Consider the following 14186-nt stretch of genomic DNA (forward strand, 5'->3'; position numbering starts at 1 on the left):
CGGCTAATATACCTCCGTCCGAATGGTACGGGGCCTTCGATCCTCGAGCCTTTGGCTCGGATAATATACCTCCGGCCGAACGGTCCGGGGCCTTCGATACTCCAGCCTTTGGCTCGGCTAATTTACCTCCGGCCGAATGGTCCGGGGCCTTCGATACTCGAGCCTTTGGCTCGGATAATATACCTCCGGCCGAACAGTCCGGGGCCTTCGATACTCGAGCCTTTGGCTCGGCTAATTTACCTCCGGCTGAACGGCACGGGCCTTCGATCCTCGAGCCTTTGGCTCAGATAATTTACCTCCGGCCGAACGATTCGGGGCCTTCGATCCTCGAGCTTTTGGCTCGGATAATTTACCTCCGGCCGAACGGCACGGGGTCTTCCCATCGAGCTCGGGGCTCGGCTAATACACTCCCGGCCGAGCGGCACGGGGTTTCCATCGAGCTCTTGGCCCGGATATATACACTCCCGGCCGAGCGGCACGGGGTCTTCCCATCGAGCTCTGGGCTCGGTTAATATACTCCCGGCCGAGCGGCACGGGGTCTTCCCATCGAGCTCTTTGTAACGACCCAACTCCTGGGTACTAATCTGTGAGCCGGATCGCTACATTAACTACTGAAACTATACTGTGCGGAAAGCTGGGCTAATTAAAATTTTACTAATTATCTGATTAATGTTAATTAGGACACTGACATTCCGGGGTACCTTGGAGTTGTACACTTGCTAGGGGAGATAACCTATGCCTCCCGAATGACCTGCTAGCTGTAATCAGGCATTTCAATCGATCCACAGATCGATTGGGCTGTCGGATCGATCACGGGATCGATCCAGCTTGATACTGGCACGGTAGAGGTCTCTGGATCATACAAAACATGGCATAACATAAGCTGAACATAGAGCTAACATGGAAACTAAACTGAAGCATAATGCTGAGCTAAGCTGAACTAAAACAAAGCTGCAATCAACTCAACTGATATAACTGTTTTGAGTTTTGAAAACTAGTACATAGTAAGTGAAAATACTAAACATGCTGCTGTAGGGCCCTGGCAACTATACTTGCTGTGCGCGCATCCCTACTAGACCCGGGGTTGCAAGTTCCGAATTTAGCAGGGTTTACTAGGTTATCTGAACCTAGGGACGACTGTGGGAGTCCAACCCAATGGATATCTAATCCAGTACAGTGCCGCTGCTGAAAGTAAAATACTGATATGCTAATTAGCTGAATCTAGGTTATCTGAACCTAGAACTAGGTTGTCTGAACCTAGAGGCGACTGTGGGAGCCCACCCACTTGGATATCTAGTCCCATATAAGCTAGAATAAACTGATTTACTGATCTAAATGCTTCTAATGCATTTATCTACGCTGTTTAAAATGCCTAAGTTGCATTTTAGCTGGTCTAGTCATTTTATCGAACACTTGGTGTGCCTAAACCCTCCTTTCCCTTAGGGAAATCACCTCTAGGCACCCAACAGCGTCTATGACCTCCAACTGAAGGAGAATAAACGTGTTCGGCCCATCTAAAGGTGCTAACTAAATCCCTAAATCTGAGAGGAGGGTTAAAACACCCTAGATGTCAACAAAATCTGCATATTACTAATCTAATGCATAGAAAATCCAAACGGAGCTATTATACTGCAGGTGAGGGGTTTCTTACCTCTTGATCGTAATTTCTTACAATTCTATTCGCTAGAGTTCCGGTGGAGGTGATCCTCTCGACGATCCGATCACGTCTTCGCGTTCCTCTCGCGGAGAAGAACCTCTTTCGTGTTGGAGTCGTCGCTGGAAGGTGAACCGATGGACCTTGGGCTTGGTGTGCCGTGCATGAGGAAGAGGAGAAGAAGAGGGGCGCCGGCGTGAGGGTTTGAGAGGGGAAGGTGCCGAACCAAAATAAAAATAACCTAACTCCAACTTAAGTTTATTATTTATATTAAGTGGTTTAATGAACCCAACTCTAATATAAATATATTTGGTTCTCCTTTCTTTCAGCACGGCCCTGCTGGGTTCACCGGTTACTAAACTTATCCGTAAACCATAGGTCTCGGGTTCGATTCCCGCCTAAGCTATTTTACGGTTCTAATTATTTTTGCTACTTCCGCTACTCGGAAAATTCCGGAAAAATATCTAAAATTTCCAGAAAAAAATCATACTATATTTCTAAAACAGTTTTGAGAATTTTCGGGCTTTACAATCCCCCATACCTTATAAAAAGTTCGTCCCCGAACTTAAAACAATTCTGGGTACTTCTGTCTCATGCTGGCCTCTGTCTCCCAAGTCGCCTCTGCTGCTGTGTGATTTTGCCAGCTGACTTTGACTAATGGTACTTCCTTGTTCCGTAATTTCTTTACTGCTCGGTCTATTATCTGAATAGGCCGACTGTCATAGCTGAGATCATCACGGACCTATACCAACTGGGGCTCAATCACCTGGGTGGCGTCTGGAATATGCTTCTTCAGCATGGAGACATGAAATACGTTGTGGACGGCTGACATCTCCTGAGGTAGCTCTAGCTCATATGCTACCTTGCCCACTCTCTTCGTGATAAGGTATGGTCCCACATATCTGGGAGCTAGCTTGCCCTTCTTCCCAAAACGCATGACTCCTTCATGGGAGCTACTCGAGGAAAACCGTATCCCAATCGAAAACTCTAGGGGTCTGTGGCCAGACAAGATAGCTCTTCAGCTCGAGCTGCCTCTATCCTCCGCGGATCTGGCCAGATGGTGGCTGTGGTATCTCGCTACTAGATATGTCTCAAGCTCTAGTTCCCTCCGCTCACCACTCATACTAGCAGATTGAGATTTACACCTCCGCCCATAGAGAGCCTCGTAAGGTGTCATGCCGATAGTGGCCTGATAGTTGTTGTATGCAAATTCTGCTAATCGGATATTTGCACCAACTCCCTTGAAGTCTAGGGCATGTGCTCGAGCATATCTTCGAGTATCGATTCACTCGCCTCCGTCGACCATCCGTCTCGAGGATGGAAAGTCAGGTCGAATCTTAGCTTGCACCAATGCATACACACCCGTAAGTGGGATGAATCTGTCTGAAATGATGGTTCGTGGGACTCCATGTAGTCTGACGATCTCCTGGAGATACAACTGAGCTAGCTTCTCCATGGAGTAGGATATCTTGATAGCTAAAAAGTGGGCTGATTTGGTCAACCTGTCGACTATTACCCAGATGGCGTCAAAACCATTCGTGGTTCTGGGTAGTCCCACTATGAAGTCCATCGAGATATCCTCCCACTTCCATTCTGGAATCTGTATTGGCTGTAAGACTCCTCCTGGTCGCTGATGTTCTGCCTTGACCCTCTGACAGGTGAGGCAGATGCTAACATATCTGGCGATGTCTCGCTTCATCCCGGGCCACCAAAAATGTTTCTTCACGTCTTGATACATTTTGGTTGAACCTGGATGCATCGCATAGGGAGTCTTGTGAGCTTCATCTAAAATCTGTCTCCGCAACTCCCGATCTGGAACACAGAGTCTGTCTCCAAAATACACCACCCCGCTATCGGACACCCTGAATTCTCTACTTTCTGATTCTGCTAGCCCTTGCTTGATTTTCTGAATCTCAGGGTCCTGCTCCTGAGCTGACTGAATATCACCAAGCAAGGTAGACCCTAAGGTCATAGTAGAGAGCTGTCCAATGATGAGTTCGAGACCGAAATCCACGATCTCCTTCTGTAGGGGTGGTGACACGGCTGTAAGAGATAATAAGGTAGCACTGGATTTTCTGCTAAGTGCGTCTGCTACCTTATTGGCTTTCCCTGGGTGGTAGAGGATGTCTATGTCGTAGTCTTTGACCAGCTCAAGCCACCTGCGCTGTCGCATGTTCAGATCCTTCTGAGTGAAGAAATACTTCAGACTCTGATGATCTGTATACACTCTGCACTGAGCTCCGTATAAGTAATGTCTCCAAATCTTGAGAGCGAACACTACTGCTGCAAGCTCAAGGTCATGAGTAGGGTAGTTCTTCTCATAATCCTTGAGTTGTCTGGAGGCATAGGCGATCACCTTGCCGTTTTGCATCAATCGCGCCTAGTCCCAACTTAGAGGCATCACCGTAGATGTCAAAGCTCTTGTCATCCGGTAGAGCCAAAATGGGAGCACCGGTCAATCTCCTTTAGCTCACTGTCGCTCACCCTCCGTCCACCGAAATTTCTGCTCTTCCGGTAAGAGCCGCTGGGGAGGCTATCCTGGAGAAGTCCTCTACAAACTTTCTGTAATATCCCGCTAATCCCAGAAAGCTCCTGATCTCGTTGGCGTTCCTAGGTCTCCTCCAGCTACTTACTGCTTCTATCTTGCTGGGATCTACCATAATACCATCCTTTGAGATTACGTGACCCAGGAAGGACACCTGATTTAGCCAAAACTCACATTTCGTGAACTTGGCGTATAGCTGGTTCTGCTGAAGGATCTGCAATACTATTCTCAGGTGCTCTGCGTGTTCTTCCTGAGTTCCTGAGTAGATAAGAATGTCATCGATAAACACAATAACAAACTTATCTAAATACTCCCTGAATACTCTGTTCATGAGGTCCATGAATGTAGCTGGAGCATTGGTCACGCCAAAGGGCATGACTACGAACTCGTAGTGTCCGTATCTGGTCCTGAATGCCGTCTTAGGTATATCCCCTTCCTTGACCTTCACCTGATGATAACCCGATCTGAGATCTATCTTAGAGAACACTGCTGCTCCCTTCAGCTGGTCGAACAGGTCATCGATTCTGGGAAGAGGATACCTATTCTTGATCGTGACTTGATTCTGGGATCTTAGTCTATGCACAATCGCATGCTTCCATCCTTCTTCTTCACGAACAATACAAGCGCCCCCCATGGTGAGTGACTCTGAAACCCTTGTCGAGCAGCTCCTGGAGTTGCTCATGAAGTTCCTTCGCTGCTGGAGCCATGCGATAAGGCGCTTGGAGATAGGATTTGTACGGTATGAGCTCTATCTCAAGTCAATCTCCACTGCGGTGCTAAGCCCGGTAATTCTTCGTGGAAGATCGCTGGTAGTCACACACGACTCGGACCTCTGCTAGTTGTCCTTGTCCTGTCCGGTGTTGACCACGTGTGCTAAGAACCCCGTACATCCTGAATCCATCAACCTCTGTGCCTTCATGGTTGAGAGAAACTTCTTGGCTTTTCTCTTTGGTTCCCCACAGTATTCAAATTGCATTGCTTCTTCAGGTTGGAAGATGACTTTCTATTTACGGCACTCTATGGTAGCACCGTATTTGATCGAAAATCCATCCCAAAGATAATGTCATAGTCGGTCATCTCTAGCACTATCAGATCATAAATGACCGGCACTGCTCTGAGCCAGTGCGTGGATGCCATGATCTCTCCCGAAGGTAGTGCCGTTAAAAACCGACCACCGAGTACCTCGGGGTATTTGTAATTTTTCGGAGAACATCCTGGCTATGAATGAATGGGTTGCCCCAAGATCAAATAGAACAGAGCACTATAATCGTAAAATGCTAATCGACTGTGACAACGGCCGAGGCATTAGCTACGCCCTCTCCGTGAGTGAGTAGATCCTCGCTTTGTCGTAGCTAGAGGGCTTCTAATCTCCTGGCTGATGTGTGGACCTTCTAGGCGGCTCAGATCCGTATAGGTGAGCTACCGGCTGCATCTTGAATCTGCTACCGAGGAAGACCGGTCTTGTTCTGCACCGCTTGGCCATGTGCCCTTCTTGTCCACATTCAGCATCCTCGTGTGCCTTGCGACAAACTCCCGGTGGAATTTCCACAAGTAGCACACTTTGGATGACCGGGTCGCTTGCTAGATGGTCCTCCTTTGGGTCACTCCTGATTTGCGCTTACTGTTGGAGTTCTTCCAGCTGGAGCTGTGGCCTTGCTGTTTCGAGTGTGAGAGTTTCCTTGGCCCTTGGACTCAAGCGACTTGCTTCTGTTCTGGTAATGCTCTGTGGTCAGGGCACTGCTCACTAACTCCTCGGTGGTTTGTGGCTTATGTATGCCACCAGCCACGTTCATTGCTATCTCTGGCCTCAGCATCTTGAGCATCAACCGGATTCGTTCCTTCTCTGTGCTGGCTAGCTCTGGGCATAAACGAGCCAACCTATTGAATTTCTTCACGGCTTCCTCCACTGAAAGGTTGCCCTGGCGAAATTCGATGAACTCGTCGTAACGGCGGTCTGTGACCCGCATGTGAAAGAACTCCTCGAAGAATTCTTTCTCGAAATCCGCCCATGACATCTGATTCACTGGGCGCTTTGCTCTGACTCTCTCCCACCACATACTGGCGTCCCCTGTCAGGCAGAAGGAAGCACATTTCACCTTCTCCTGCTCCGGCCAGTCCAGAAGCTCCATTATCCTCTCTAGTGTTTTGAACCATGCTTGAGCATCCCATGGTTCGCTAGTGCCTGAGAAATTCTCGGGCTTAACTCTCTGCCACTGGATCAGGTAGGCTTCCTTTCTTGGCTCAGCTGCTGGGACTTTGGGTGCTGGTACTGGTGCTGTTGGCTGCTGGTTAGCCTTTAAGGTGGCTATTTCCTGTTGCTGTTCAGCTAGCTGCTGCTGTAACTGAGCCACCAGTGCTGTAAGATCTGGAGGAGGCACTGAACTGCCTGCCTCTTGTTGGGGCTCAGTAGCTGGTGCCCGCTTGGCTGGGCGTCCTCGTGCCATTTCTAATGACATAGAGAACATACATAACTAACACTATCACAGTTATCTAACTACTGATATCATGTTTAAACTATCACATACTAACAAGCAGTAGGCATATAAACATGAACTGTAATAATAAACAAGAATCATAAATAAAGTAGAGGTGTTCTTACTTGGAAGCTGTAGGCACGATGCTGATGTGTGTGTAGGAAGTAAGGAACACTGCTCTGATACCACTCTGTAACGACCCAACTCCTGGGTACTAATCTGTGAGCCGGATCGCTACATTAACTACTGAAACTATACTGTGCGGAAAGATGGGCTAATTAAAATTTTACTAATTATCTGATTAATGTTAATTCGGACACTGACATTCCGGGGTACCTTGGAGTTGTACACTTTCTAGGGAAGATAACCTATGCCTCCCGAATGACCTGCTAGCTGTAATCAGGCATTTCAATCGATCCACAGATCGATTGGGCTGTCGGATCGATCACGGGATCGATCCAGCTTGATACTGGCACGGTAGAGGTCTCTGGATCATACAAAACATTGCATAACATAAGCTGAACATAGAGCTAACATGGAAACTAAACTGAAGCATAATGCTGAGCTAAGCTGAACTAAAACAAAGCTGCAATCAACTCAACTGATATAACTGTTTTGAGTTTTGAAAACTAGTACATAGTAAGTGAAAATACTAAACATGCTGCTGTAGGGCCCTGGCAACTGTACTTGCTGTGCGCGCATCCCTACTAGACCCGGGGTTGCAAGTTCCGAATTTAGCAGGGTTTACTAGGTTATCTGAACCTAGGGACGACTGTGGGAGTCCAACCCAATGGATATCTAATCCAGTACAGTGCCGCTGCTGAAAGTAAAATACTGATATGCTAATTAGCTGAATCTAAGTTATCTGAACCTAGAACTAGGTTGTCTGAACCTAGAGGCGACTGTGGGAGCCCACCCATTTGGACATCTAGTCCCATATAAGCTAGAATAAACTGATTTACTGATCTAAATGCTTCTAATGCATTTATCTACGCTGTTTAAAATGCCTAAGTTACATTTTAGCTGGTCTAGTCATTTTATCGAACACTTGGTGTGCCTAAACCCTCCTTTCCCTTAGGGAAATCACCTCTAGGCACCCAACAGCGTCTATGACCTCCAACTGAAGGAGAATAAACGTGTTCGGCCCATCTAAAGGTGCTAACTAAATCCCTAAATCTGAGAGGAGGGTTAAAACACCCTACATGTCAACAAAATCTGCATATTACTAATCTAATGCATAGAAAATCCAAACGGAGCTATTATACTGCAGGTGAGGGGTTTCTTACCTCTTGATCGTAATTTCTTATGATTCTATTCGCTAGAGTTCCGGTGGAGGTGATCCTCTCGACGATCCGATCACGTCTTCGCGTTCCTCTCGCGGAGAAGAACCTCTTTCGTGTTGGAGTCGTCGCTGGAAGGTGAACCGATGGACCTTGGGCTTGGTGTGCCGTGCATGAGGAAGAGGAGAAGAAGAGGGGCGCCGGCGTGAGGGTTTGAGAGGGGAAGGTGCCGAACCAAAATAAAAATAACCTAACTCCAACTTAAGTTTATTATTTATATTAAGTGGTTTAATGAACCCAACTCTAATATAAATATATTTGGTTCTCCTTTCTTTCAGCACGGCCCTGCTGGGTTCACCGGTTACTAAACTTATCCGTAAACCATAGGTCTCGGGTTCGATTCCCGCCTAAGCTATTTTACGGTTCTAATTATTTTTGCTACTTCCGCTACTCGGAAAATTCCGGAAAAATATCTAAAATTTCCAGAAAAAAATCATACTATATTTCTAAAACAGTTTTGAGAATTTTCGGGCTTTACAATCCCCAACTTATAACAATTCTGGGTACTTCTGTCTCATGCTGGCCTCTGTCTCCCAAGTCGCCTCTGCTGCTGTGTGATTTTGCCAGCTGACTTTGACTAATGGTACTTCCTTGTTCCGTAATTTCTTTACTGCTCGGTCTATTATCTGAATAGGCCGACTGTCATAGCTGAGATCATCACGGACCTATACCAACTGGGGCTCAATCACCTGGGTGGCGTCTGGAATATGCTTCTTCAGCATGGAGACATGAAATACGTTGTGGACGGCTGACATCTCCTGAGGTAGCTCTAGCTCATATGCTACCTTGCCCACTCTCTTCGTGATAAGGTATGGTCCCACATATCTGGGAGCTAGCTTGCCCTTCTTCCCAAAACGCATGACTCCCTTCATGGGAGCTACTCTGAGGAAAACTGTATCCCCAACTGAAAACTCTAGGGGTCTGCGCCGCGTATCAGCATAGCTCTTCTGGCGGCTCTGAGCTGTCTCTATCCTCTGGCGGATCTGCTGTATGGCTGCTGTGGTATCTGCTACTAGATATGTCTGAAGCTCTAGTTCCCTCTGTTCACCACTCTCATACTAGCAGATTGGAGATTTACACCTCCGCCCATAGAGAGCCTCGTAAGGTGTCATGCCGATAGTGGCCTGATAGCTGTTGTTGTATGCAAATTCTGCTAAACTCAGATATTTGCACCAACTCCCCTTGAAGTCTAGGGCACAGGCTCGGAGCATATCTTCGAGTATCTGATTCACTCGCTCCGTCTGACCATCTGTCTGAGGATGGAAAGCTGTGCTGAATCTTAGCTTTGTACCCAATGCTGACTGTACACACTCCCAGAAGTGGGATGTGAATCTGCTGTCTCTGTCTGAAATGATGGTTCGTGGGACTCCATGTAGTCTGACGATCTCCTGGAGATACAACTGAGCTAGCTTCTCCATGGAGTAGGATATCTTGATAGCTAAAAAGTGGGCTGATTTGGTCAACCTGTCGACTATTACCCAGATGGCGTCAAAACCATTCGTGGTTCTGGGTAGTCCCACTATGAAGTCCATCGAGATATCCTCCCACTTCCATTCTGGAATCTGTATTGGCTGTAAGACTCCTCCTGGTCGCTGATGTTCTGCCTTGACCCTCTGACAGGTGAGGCAGATGCTAACATATCTGGCGATGTCTCGCTTCATCCCGGGCCACCAAAAATGTTTCTTCACGTCTTGATACATTTTGGTTGAACCTGGATGCATCGCATAGGGAGTCTTGTGAGCTTCATCTAAAATCTGTCTCCGCAGCTCCTCCTGATCTGGAACACAGAGTCTGTCTCCAAAATACACCACCCCGCTATCGGACACCCTGAATTCTCTACTTTCTGATTCTGCTAGCCCTTGCTTGATTTTCTGAATCTCAGGGTCCTGCTCCTGAGCTGACTGAATATCACCAAGCAAGGTAGACCCTAAGGTCATAGTAGAGAGTTGTCCAATGATGAGTTCGAGACCGAAATCTACGATCTCCTTCTGTAGGGGTGGTGACACGGCTGTAAGAGATAATAAGGTAGCACTGGATTTTCTGCTAAGTGCGTCTGCTACCTTATTGGCTTTCCCTGGGTGGTAGAGGATGTCTATGTCGTAGTCTTTGACCAGCTCAAGCCACCTGCGCTGTCGCATGTTCAGATCCTTCTGAGTGAAGAAATACTTCAGACTCTGATGATCTGTATACACTCTGCACTGAGCTCCGTATAAGTAATGTCTCCAAATCTTGAGAGCGAACACTACTGCTGCAAGCTCAAGGTCATGAGTAGGGTAGTTCTTCTCATAATCCTTGAGTTGTCTGGAGGCATAGGCGATCACCTTGCCTTTGTTCATCAGTACTTCCCCGAGTTCCAACTTAGAGGCATCACTGTAGATGTCAAAGCTGCTGGTGTCATCTGGTAGAGCCAAAATGGGAGCACTGGTCAATCTCCTTTTTAGCTCGCTGAAGCTGTTCTCACAGTCCTCTGTCCACTGAAATTTCCTGTTCTTCCTGGTAAGAGCTGTCAGTGGGGAGGCTATCCTGGAGAAGTCCTCTACAAACTTTCTGTAATATCCTGCTAATCCCAGAAAGCTCCTGATCTCGCTGGCGTTCCTAGGTCTCCTCCAGTTACTTACTGCTTCTATCTTGCTGGGATCTACCATAATACCATCCTTTGAGATTACGTGACCCAGGAAGGACACCTGATTTAGCCAAAACTCACATTTCGTGAACTTGGCGTATAGCTGGTTCTGCTGAAGGATCTGCAATACTATTCTCAGGTGCTCTGCGTGTTCTTCCTGAGTTCCTGAGTAGATAAGAATGTCATCGATAAACACAATAACAAACTTATCTAAATACTCCCTGAATACTCTGTTCATGAGGTCCATGAATGTAGCTGGAGCATTGGTCACGCCAAAGGGCATGACTACGAACTCGTAGTGTCCGTATCTGGTCCTGAATGCCGTCTTAGGTATATCCCCTTCCTTGACCTTCACCTGATGATAACCCGATCTGAGATCTATCTTAGAGAACACTGCTGCTCCCTTCAGCTGGTCGAACAGGTCATCGATTCTGGGAAGAGGATACCTATTCTTGATCGTGACTTGATTCAGGGATCTGTAGTCTATGCACAGTCGCATGCTTCCATCCTTCTTCTTCACGAACAATACAGGCGCTCCCCATGGTGAGTGACTCGGGCGTATGAAACCCTTGTCGAGCAGCTCCTGTAGTTGCTCATGAAGTTCCTTCAGTTCTGCTGGAGCCATGCGATAAGGCGCTTTGGAGATAGGATTTGTACCGGGTATGAGCTCTATCTCGAAGTCAATCTCCCTGTCTGTGGTAATTCTTCAGGGAAGACTGCTGGGTAGTCACACACGACTCGGACCTCTGCTAGCTGTCGGTCCTTGTCCTGTCCGGTGTTGACCACGTGTGCTAAGAACCCTGTACATCCTGAATCCATCAACCTCTGTGCCTTCATGGTTGAGAGAAACTTCTTGGCTTTTCTCTTTGGTTCCCCGCTGTATTCAAATTGCATTGCTTCTTCAGGTTGGAAGATGACTTTCTATTTACGGCACTCTATGGTAGCACCGTATTTGATCAGAAAATCCATCCCAAAGATAATGTCATAGTCGGTCATCTCTAGCACTATCAGATCGCAAAAGAGCTCTCTGTCTGCTATAATGACCGGCACTGCTCTGAGCCAGTGCGTGGATGCCATGATCTCTCCCGAAGGTAGTGCCGTTAAAAACTGACCACTGAGTACCTCTGGGGGTATTTGTAATTTTTCGGAGAACATCCTGGCTATGAATGAATGGGTTGCCCCAGTATCAAATAGAACAGTAGCACTATACTGTAAAATGCTAATCTGACCTGTGACAACGGTCGAGGCATTGGCTACGTCCTCTCTGGTGAGTGAGTAGATCCTCGCGTTTGTCGTAGCTAGAGGGGCTTCTAATCTGCCCTGGCTGATGTGTGGACCTTCTAGAGCGGCCTGCATCTGGTATAGCTGAGCCGGCTGGCCTGCATACTGAATCTGCTGCGGCTGAGGAAGACTGGTCTTGTTCGGGCACTGCTTGGCCATGTGCCCTTCTTGTCCACATTCAAAGCATCCTCGTGTGCCCTTGCGACAAACTCCTGGGTGGAATTTCCCACAAGTAGCACACTTTGGATGACTGGGTCGCTTGCTAGATGGTCCTCCTTTTGGGTCACTCCCTGATTTGCGCTTGCTGTTGGAGTTCCCCTTCCAGTTGGAGCTGTGGTCTTGCTGTTTCTGAGTGTGAGAGTTTCCTTGGCCCTTGGACTCTGAAGCGACTTGCTTCTGCTGCTTTATGCTGTTCTGGTAATGCTCTGTGGTCAGGGCACTGCTCACTAACTCCTCGGTGGTTTGTGGCTTATGTATGCCACCAGCCACGTTCATTGCTATCTCTGGCCTCAGCATCTTGAGCATCAACCGGATTCGTTCCTTCTCTGTGCTGACTAGCTCTGGGCATAAACGAGCCAACCTGTTGAATTTCTTCACGGCTTCCTCCACTGAAAGGTTGCCCTGGCGAAATTCGATGAACTCGTCGTAACGGCGGTCTGTGACCCGCATGTGAAAGAACTCCTCAATGAATTCTTTCTCGAAATCCGCCCATGACATCTGATTCACTGGGCGCTTTGCTCTGACTCTCTCCCACCACATACTGGCGTCCCCTGTCAGGCAGAAGGAAGAACATTTCACCTTCTCCTGCTCCGGCCAGTCCAGAAGCTCCATTATCCTCTCCAGTGTTTTGAACCATGCTTGAGCATCCCATGGTTCGCTAGTGCCTGAGAAATTCTCGGGCTTAACTCTCTGCCACTGGATCAGGTAGGCTTCCTTTCTTGGCTCAGCTGCTGGGACTATGGGTGCTGGTACTGGTGCTGTTGGCTGAACTGGTGGAACCTCTATAAATGCTGGGGTTGCTAAGTTTGGCTCCGGGGTGACAGTAGGAGTATGCTGCTGGTTAGCCTTTAAGGTGGCTATTTCCTGTTGCTGTTCAGCTAGCTGCTGCTGTAACTGAGCCACCAGTGCTGTAAGATCTGGAGGAGGCACTGAACTGCCTGCCTCTTGTTGGGGCTCAGTAGCTGGTGCCCGCTTGGCTGGGCGTCCTCGTGCCATTTCTAATGACATAGAGAACATACATAACTAACAATATCACAGTTATCTAACTACTGATATCATGTTTAAACTATCACATACTAACAAGCAGTAGGCATATAAACATGAACTGTAATAATAAACAAGAATCATAAATAAAGTAGAGGTGTTCTTACTTGGAAGCTGTAGGCACGATGCTGATGTGTGTGTAGGAAGTAAGGAACACTGCTCTGATACCACTCTGTAATGACCCAACTCCTGGGTACTAATCTGTGAGCCGGATCGCTACATTAACTACTGAAACTATACTGTGCGGAAAGCTGGGCTAATTAAAATTTTACTAATTATCTGATTAATGTTAATTCGGACACTGACATTCCGGGGTACCTTGGAGTTGTACACTTTCTAGGGGAGATAACCTATGCCTCCCGAATGACCTGCTAGCTGTAATCAGGCATTTCAATCGATCCACAGATCGATTGGGCTGTCGGATCGATCACGGGATCGATCCAGCTTGATACTGGCACGGTAGAGGTCTCTGGATCATACAAAACATTGCATAACATAAGCTGAACATAGAGCTAACATGGAAACTAAACTGGAGCATAATGCTGAGCTAAGCTGAACTAAAACAAAGCTGCAATCAACTCAACTGATATAACTGTTTTGAGTTTTGAAAAATAGTACATAGTAAGTGAAAATACTAAACATGCTGCTGTAGGGCCCTGGCAACTGTACTTGCTGTGCGCGCATCCCTACTAGACCCGGGGTTGCAAGTTCCGAATTTAGCAGGGTTTACTAGGTTATCTGAACCTAGGGACGACTGTGGGAGTCCAACCCAATGGATATCTAATCCAGTACAGTGCCGCTGCTGAAAGTAAAATACTGATATGCTAATTAGCTGAATCTAAGTTATCTGAACCTAGAACTAGGTTGTCTGAACCTAGAGGCGACTGTGGGAGCACACCCATTTGGACATCTAGTCCCATATAAGCTAGAATAAACTGATTTACTGATCTAAATGCTTCTAATGCATTTATCTACGCTGTTTAAAATGCCTAAGTTGCATTTTAGC

This window comes from Zingiber officinale, chromosome 2A, assembly GCF_018446385.1.
Source record: "Zingiber officinale cultivar Zhangliang chromosome 2A, Zo_v1.1, whole genome shotgun sequence".
In the NCBI taxonomy this organism is placed as follows: domain Eukaryota; kingdom Viridiplantae; phylum Streptophyta; class Magnoliopsida; order Zingiberales; family Zingiberaceae; genus Zingiber; species Zingiber officinale.